We start from the raw sequence: 9,610 nt of genomic DNA, 5'->3' as shown, positions 1-9,610 counted from the left end.
CACCAATCAACCAATGAGTTAACTAGTTCTTGTAGAATGTGGCACCGTGTTGAAGTACAGGGTTAAATGTTGCTGCTAGTTAAATGAGATAGTGCAGTACAGTAACTTGGTTTATATTGGGTTGTCATTTGTTGTTTCTGGTATGTTCTTAACTCTCCATTATGTCCATATATCATGCCAAAGCTACTTGCCTAAAGGGACTAGATTCTCTACTATAATTGTCTTGTTAGCACTTGCCTCAAGCTCTATCTGCCTCTGATCAGCTACAGACAGGTCAAGCACCATTGATTCTCTAGGTAATAAACTTGTACAGTAGCCTACATTTTCAATTTCTGAAATTTTTACAGTAAAACCTCAATATAAAGGACTAATTTGGTGAGGAGGTATCTGTTTTTAGCTAAAAGTCCATTATATAATAAACTTGGTTTTCTGAAAGTGTATGCTAAAAAAATTGAGAAATTAGTTTACTGTTTTTACTTATGTAGACATTTTGTTTGTGTAATTAAAATTAAGTATTTATGAAAAGTTTAATTTCACAGAACAGTTTTCTATATGTGTTACAGTAATTATAATTTTATGCTGAATAGGTCTAGTAAAAACTTGCATTCACCAGTCACCAGAGTAAACAAATGCACATGGCTGGGGCGTGGAGAGTACACAGCTGACCACTGGCCACACACGTTAAAACTGCTGCACAAAGTCAGCCACACAACAACAAAACCAATTATCCCGTGCAATGCGGTATGATCATGTGTTATTCATTCGGGGAACATTATTTATGAGTGGTGAATCGTGGACTTAAATATATAGGCTGTAGTTGTAGATATGTAATGTTTATTTATGTTGGCAAAATTACTAATATGTTTTTTCCAACATGTGGCCTATCTGGTAAAATTTGTTAAAAATAATAGTGAATTAATAACAAAAAATAATCTGTTAATTTAATTATGAGCAAATCTTGGTTAAAAGCATATGACATGGACTGGAAATTCTGTCCATTAGATCTGAATAGATACTTCTCCATAGATGCCATACCTATGATCAATAGAGATATAAAAAATGCTCAATGTCTCTAATTATCAGAGAGATGCAAATTAAAACAACAATGAGATATCACCTCACACCTGCCAGAAAGGCTACCATCAACAAATCAATAAACAGCAATTGCTGGAGAGGATGTGGAAAAAGAGAACCCTAGTGCACTGTTGGTAGGAACACAGATTAATGCAGATACTGTGAAAAACATTATGGAGTTACCTCAAAATATTAAAAATGGAAGTGCCTTTTGACCCAGTGATCCCACTTCTGGTAATGTATCCTAAAAATTCTGAAACACCAATTCAAAATAATATATGCATCTCTATTTCATGGCAGTGTGATTTATAACTAGAGGCCTGATACACGGGATTCATGCACTGGTGGGGGGCATGGCCTGCGAGGATTGGCCTGCTGTGAGAGCACTGCTCAACCCAGTCAGCTGAGCAGCGTTCCCACTGTGGGAGTGCACTGACTACCAATGGGCATCTCCTGCATTGAGCGGCTGCCCCTGTTTGTCAGTGTGTGTCATAGCAACTGGTCAACTGGTCGTTTTGGTTGTTCTGCTGTTCGGTCGCTGGGCTTTTATATATATATATATAGATATAGATAGCCAAGATCTGGAAATAGCCCAAGTACCCATCAGTATATGAGTGGATAAAAAAGCTGTAGTACATTACACCATGGAATACTATGCAGCAGTAAAAATGAAGGAAACTTACTTTTTGCCACTGTCTGGGTGGACCTGGAGATTATTATCTGAAGTGAAATAACCTCTTCAGAGAAAGACAAAAACCTTATTATCTCAATTATATGTGAATTCTAATGCACAAAATAAACTGATGAACAAAATAGAAACAGAAGCATAGATACATGGAATAAACCCACAGCTGTCAGAAGAGAGGTTGAAGTGCCACTGGATAAAAGAAGGTGAAGGGATTAGCCAAAGAACATATATGCAAAACCCATAGACACAGACAACAGTGTGGTGATAGCCAGAGGGAAGGGGAGTGAGGTGGAGATGGATAGAGTGTGGAAAATGGAGATATCTGTATTAGTGTGAACAATAAAAATGAAGTAAAAACAAAACAAAATCATGGAAGACATTGCTTTTATGAAAGAAAGAAACCATATTTATGGAAATAAAGAACTTTATCACCATGTTGTCTACCCACTCAATATTTCTGGTTATCATTAAAATTTTATCTTTTTATATCTCATCAACCTCTTTGAACCCTCTATGCTTACACATTTACTGTCAAGAATGCTGTTACTCTCAGCATAACTTTTTTTGTCTGTAAATTTAAGCCATTTATTTATTTATTTATTTATTTATTTATTTATTTATTTATTCAAAAATGTTTATTGTTGAAAGTATTACATATGCCCCCCCCCAATTTATCCCCTCTAGCCCACCCTTGCCCTCTGCCCCAGGCCATTACCACACTATTATCTATGTCCATGGGTTGTACATATAGATGTATACAATTTCTTTGGTTAATCTCTTCCCACCCACCCACTCATTCCCACTTTCCCTCTGAGATTCAACAGTCTGTTCCATACTTCTTTGTCTCTGGATCTATTTTGTTCATCAGTTTATTTTTGTTCATTAGATTCCACATATGAGTGAAATCATGTGATACTTGTCTATCTCTGACTGGCTTAGTTCGCTTAGCATAATACTCTCCAGGTCCCTCCATGCTGTCTCAAAGGGTAAGAAATCCTTCTTTTTTACAGCTGCATAGTATTCCATGGTATAAATATACCACAGCTTTTTTATCCACTCATCTACTGATGGGCATTTGGGTTATTTCCCGATCTTAGCTATTGTAAATAGCGCTGCTATGAACATAGGGGTGTGGAGGTTCTTTCTGATTGATGTTTCTGGCTTCTTAGGATATATTCCTAGAAATGAGATCACTGGGCCACATGGAAGTTACATTTTTAATTTTTTGAGGAAACTCCACACTGATTTCCATAATGACTGCATCAGTCTGCATTCCTACCAGAAATGTATTAGGGTTCCATTTTCTCCACGTCCTTGACAGCACTTGCTGTTTGTTGATTTTATTGTTGGCAGCCATCCTGACAGGTGTGAGGTGCTACCTCATTGTCGTTTTAATTTGAATCTCTCAGGTGATTAGTGATGTTGAGCATTTTTTCACATGACTCTTGGCCATTTGTATGTTACTTTGGAGAAGTGTCTATTTAGGTTTTCTGCCCATTTTTATTTATTTATTTCTTTTCCATTTTTTGATTTGTATGAGTACTTTATATATTTTGAATATTAACCCTTATCAGATGCATCATTGGCAAATATGTTCTCCTATACAGCAGGTTCCCTCTTTATATTGATGTTCATTTATTTTGCTGTGCAGAAGCTTTTTTTATTTTGATGTAGTCTCATTTGTTTATTTTTTTCCTTTGTTTCTCTTGCTCTAGGCAAGAGAAAATTTTGCTTGGTTAGATATCTGATATTTTGTTGCTTATGTTTTCTTCAAAGATTTTTATGGCTTTATGCCTTACACTTAAGTATTTTATCCATTTTGAGCTTATTCTTGTTTATGGTATAAGTTGGTGGTCTAGTTTAATTTTTTACATGTAGTTGTCCAGTTATCACAACACCATTTATTAAAGAGACTGTTTTTACTCCATTGTATGCTCTTTCTTCCTTTATCAAAGATTAATGACTTGGGTTGATTTCTGGGTTCTCTGTTCTGTCCCATAGGCTATATGTCTGTTCCTGTGCCAGTTCCAGGAAGTTTTGATTACCATGGTTTTGTGGTATGGTTTGATATCTGATCTTGTGATTCCCTCCAACTTTGTCCTTCTTTCTCAGGTTTGCTGCGGCTATTCGGGGTCTTCTTTGGTTCCACATAAATTTTTGGAGTATTTGTTCTAGATCTGTGAAGTATGCCTTTGGTATTTTAATAGGGATTGCATTGAATCCATATGTTGCTTTGAACATTTTAATGATGTTAATTATACAAATCCATGAACATGGTATATTCTTCCACTTGTTTATATTCTTTTCTATCTCTTTTTTTTCAATGTTCTATGGTTTTCCGAGAGGGAAGTTCATAACACTACAGGCCTATCTCATGAAACAAGAAAAATTGCTAATAAATTATCTAGTACTACAACTTAAAAATATAGAAAGAGAATAATAAGAAAAGCCCAGAGCAAGTAGAAGGAAATAATAAAGAACAGAGCAGAAATAAATGACCTGGATACTGAAAAACAATACAAAAGATCAATGAAACCAAGAGCTGGTTCTTTGAAAGGATAAACAAAATTGATGAACTGTTAGCCAGACTCATTAAGAAACAAAGAGAGAGTACCCAAGTAAATAATATCAGAAACAAAAGAGGTGAAATAACAACTAACACCACAGAAATACAAAGGATTTTAAGAAAATACTATGAGCAACTACTAGTATATGCCAACAAGCTGGACAATCTGAAAGAAATGAACAAATGCCTAGAAAAATACCACCTTCCACAATTTAATCAGGAAGAAGCTGAACACCTGAATATGCCAATAACAACTGATGAATTAGAAGCAATAATAATAATAATAAAACTCGCAGCCAATAAAAGCCCTGACCCAGATTGCTTCACAGGGGAGTTTTACCAAGTATTCAAAGAAGAACTTGTACCTATCCTCCTCAGACTATTCAAAAAAATCCATGAGGAAGGAACACTTCCAACCTCTTTTTTTGAGGCCAGCATTATCCTAATACTAGATAACGACACTACAAAGAAAGAGAATTATAGGATATTGATACCTGCTGAACATAGATGTTAAAATCCCCAACCAAATATTAGCAAGTTGGATCCAGCAATATACTAAAAAGATCATACACCACAACCAAGTGAGATTTATTCCAGGGATGCAAGGCTGGTACAATATTTGCAAATCAATAAATGTGATACACCACATAAGAAACTAAAAGACAAAAATCATATGATCATATCAATAGATGTAGAAAAAGCATTCAACAAACTTTTTTGATAAAAACTCTCTGCAAAGTGGGAATAGAAGGATCATACCTCAACATAATAAAGGCCATATATGACAAACCTACAGCTAACATCATACTCAATGGGCAAAAACTAAAAGTGTTTCCCTTAATAACAGGAACAAGAAAGGGATGTCCACTTTCACTGCTTTTATTCAACATAGATCTGGAGGTCCTAGCAACAGTGATCATACAAGAAGAATAAATAAAAGGCATCCAAATTGGAAAGGAGGACATAAAACTGTCATTATTCACAGATGACATGATATTGTCCTGAGAAAACTCTGAAGACTTCACCAAAAAACTATTAGAATAAAGCATTTTGGTAATGTAGCAGGATACAAAATTAACACCCAGAAATCGTTAGAATTTTTATGTAATGATAATGAACTCTCAGAAAGAGAAACTAGAAAACCAATCCCATTTACTGTTGCAACAACAACAACAAAATAAGATACTTAGAAATAAACTTAACCAAGGAGGTAAAAGACCTATACTTAGCATAACTTAATAGTTAAAAAATGCGGTGAAGGCTTGGGGTGGGGGCCTTCTAGGGTGGAGTGGGGTCACTGTGGAAAAAAAGAGGGACATCTGTAACACTTTCACAATAAAGATAACTTTTAAAAAAACGTATTTATATGAAAAATGCAGAAAGTGAAAGTGTCTGGAAAACATCCATCTGGTCTAGGCAGTATACTTTACAAAAATCTCTGAGTAATGGTAGATTTAAATTACTGACTATTTTTGCTACTAGACATACTTAGTATTTGATATTTATTATCTTACCTTAATTTTTGTGGTACAACTGTAATTAGGACTTATTAGTCTTATTTAAAGATGCAAAAAATTAGTCTTAGACAGATTAGAACATGGGCTGGCCGACGAAGCAGATAAAGGTCAAAGCAAAAATTGGAACACAAGATTTAACAGTTTTGACAACTTCTATCCCTAACAGAATCCAACTTTGTTGTATTAAAATATATTAAATTCAAATAAAAACTTTTAAATATATTTATAATTAGTTTTTTGAACTGATAAAAAACAGAATTCTAAAAAATACACAATAAAATATATTTCAAAAAAGTTAGTAAAATATAAGGCGTATGTAAATAATTTTTATCTTCTAATTGAAAAAAATCTTTACATTTGATTATATTGATTATGAATCTTAGTCTTTCTATCATCTATCCACTTTCAAGCACATAACCTCAAACAACATAATTATAAAGCAAAAAATTATGTTCTTTAAAAATCTTTAAAAGATACCAAACATGGTAGCATACTTGTGTCTATTATAGCAGAAGAGGTATTGTGTGATTAAGACAAAAATAATAAAAATTCCTAAAAATAATAGGCATGAATTCATACACTTACACAGCAAAGCTATCAGTTCTTGCTCATTAAAATAATGGTAACAAACTTTGAAAATATATAATTAAAAGTTCTTTTTACTGTAGATTGTGCCAAAAACTTTCATAGTAATGCTACTTGTTCCTTGAACTGTAAATACATGCATAGCAAAAAAGTAATTGGGCAGTGTAATAACTTGAGTCAGGACACAGTGATGTTGGCATTTTTTTTATTGTATAACTGCTGAAGTGTTGCCTTAGAAAACAAACTTGGTATGTCATTTATCAAAAAAAAAAAAAAAAAGCTCCCACTGAAAAAGGCTCATCCTTTTCTGCATTCATTATATCTAGAGACTGTTGAATTTTTTAGGGTTTATTTTTTCCTATTTCCACTCAAACTCTGTTCCTTTTTATAATGCAGCCATATTAACAGACAGAGAGAGCTTCACACTCTTCAGAGATGCTGAAAATATTGTTGCTAAGCAACTGGATGCTGAACATTGGAACTCCATTTTTTTCTGATGAAAGTGACAGGGAAAAGATAGGGACATCAGTAGCTTTCTTATTTTTTTTTTTAACTTAACAACTGTAGAGAAAAGAGGAGAGGAGAGGTACAATGAAAGAAAAAGTCAAAGAAGGATAAAAAGGAGGAAATCTGGACGTAAAGAAAGGAATTATGAAAGGAATCCCAGGAGAAGAGAAGATTTAGTTTGTATAAACAGAGGGAAAAGTAACCCAGAAAAGTTAAAATTATTTTTGTAGAAACTATTTTTGTAAATTAGATGCTCCACTAAGAAAGAAAACCAAAAATAAAATACAAAGTTTTGATCCTGAGATTGAATTTAGTACACTGAAACTCCCCAACCCTTCCAGACTCCATTTCTTTTCTCTTACATTATGCTTCAAGGTCTGACTTTTATCTAAGAATCAGAAAATATGTCTGAAGTGAACATTTTTGGCCTTTGAAATTTACCAGATACTAAAAAATGAGCCTCTGAAAGAACAATGAAAAGGTAACAGGGATAGATAGCTTTGAATCTCTCCAAGGAAATGAAAATCTGCACTTTTATCCAGCCTAATGAAGAGAGACCATCTAAGTAATAATGTCTTAGAAAGAAGGAAAAGAAACACCTTTAAATGATTTTTAATGCAATTGGATATGTCCTAAACAAAAAAAAAAATGCAGGCATGATAGTGATGATATATAGACATCTCTTCTTTCATTTCAATTTAAATGATTATAAAATCAAGCCAAAGTTGTAAAAAACATTTGGCATAAATATCAATAATAGTAAGGTTGAAAGATAATGAAAATAAATAAATAAATAAATCTATTTGAGATATTTCAGATATGTATTTGATTCCTGGTTTTTAAACTTTCTAGAAGTTATTTTAAGTTCTCTAACTTCAGTCTATAACATGGGAATAATTTTTAGGTTTGGGTTATAAATAAAACTTTGTGCCAGACAATTACCATAATCTCTGACTTATTACACCAAAAAGTATACCATATTCACTAATGCTTATAATATATAAAATTTTAGTATGAAATATGCCATTTTTTATTAATCTAGACCATTGGTATTGCTGTATACCCTACCACTGTTGGTTGAGCTGAATAGCTAAGAAATACTATTCATTGGAAATCTAAAACTATAATTTTTAATGGAAAACTCATTCCTGTTCTTCATTTGACAAAAATAGAAAAATACGACAGAACTAAATTTTTCTTTTATGACATACTGCATTCCAAACTCTTGATTTTAAATGTATGAATTATAAAAGTGATATTGGAACTTTAACCATCCTGGTCAGTACAGCCCTGCCTTGAACCAGTGATTGGTCCATGTCTGCAGTAAGGTGAAAGAAAATTAAAAATATAGAAGGAGGAGAAACAGCAAACTATTGATTCCATTCTGATTATCTTTTTCCTAGTTAGTTCCTGGCTGGGGTTGGTATTGACTGCTCTTGGTGTAGTATTGTATGTTCCTGAGACATGATTCCTACCATTCAAGAGAAGGTGCCAGATCCTTTGATTGGAGGTTTATATGTTATAATAAATTTAAAAATTAACAATTTCTTCAAGTTAAAGGTTATAAATGAAATACACAGTGAACAGTAAAATAATATAAAAAGAGAATTTGCATATGGGCAAAATTTAAAAAAGCTGGCTATTTAACATTTTTTTCAAAATTATTTATAATAATATAATTCATTGTTGCTAACAACCTAGAGATATAAGCTATTTTTCATATTTACTATAAGTAAAGAGAGCAAGCTAGGGAGCACATTTTATTTTCTGAAAGCACTGGTTTTTATACTTTCTAAATATGCTTTGCTTTAGCTTACGTTACTTTACTCTGGAAGTTTGTAGGGTGTTTCCTCCACCACTACCCCCACACCAAGATGCAAAAGCAATATTTTTCATGCATCAATTAACACACCTTTCATTTTGCTAACCAAAATCACTGTTCTCAATTCATTTAATCCTCATATAGCCCCCAGGAATAATAACTATTATTCCTGTCAGTTGATAGATAAGTAACTGAGAAATAACTCTTCCAAAGTCATAGTTAGTTGGGGAAAAAAACAAACTCATATAACTTGCCACCACCCCCCTCCCACAAAGAAACAGTTTTCAGATATGCTAAATAGTAAGTTAAGAGGTTGCCATAAACAGGATTTTGTGAATTTTACAAATGTTTTTCAAATCCCTAATGATGTTTATGTTTGACCTCTATTCATTTGACATTATAATACACTAGAGGCCCAGTGCATGAAATCCATGCATGGGCGGGGGTCCCTAGGCCTGGCCAGTGATCAGGGCTGATTGGGGCCTTCTGACTGCTGGCTGGGGCCTTCCTTTGTTCCACATGGCACCCTGGTGGTCAATGCACGTCATAGAGAGAGATCAAACTACTGATCTCCTGGTCAAACTCCCAAGGGGACACTTGGCATTATATATATATATATATATATATATATATATATATATATATATATATACACACACACACACACATATATATTGGCAGCAAAGTGCATGAAATTCGTGCACGAGGGGATGTCTCTCAGCTTGGCCTGCACCCTCTCCAATCTGGAACCCCTCGGGGTATGTCTGACTGCTGGTTTAGGCCCTATCCCTGTGGGGTGATCAGGCAGGCAGGCAGAGGCAGTTAGAGGCAATTGTACCTACCTTGCCCCC

Source organism: Myotis myotis, unplaced genomic scaffold, assembly GCF_014108235.1.
Source record: "Myotis myotis isolate mMyoMyo1 unplaced genomic scaffold, mMyoMyo1.p scaffold_m19_p_1, whole genome shotgun sequence".
NCBI classification, from domain to species: Eukaryota; Metazoa; Chordata; class Mammalia; order Chiroptera; family Vespertilionidae; genus Myotis; species Myotis myotis.
This window is presented reverse-complemented; position numbering follows the sequence as displayed.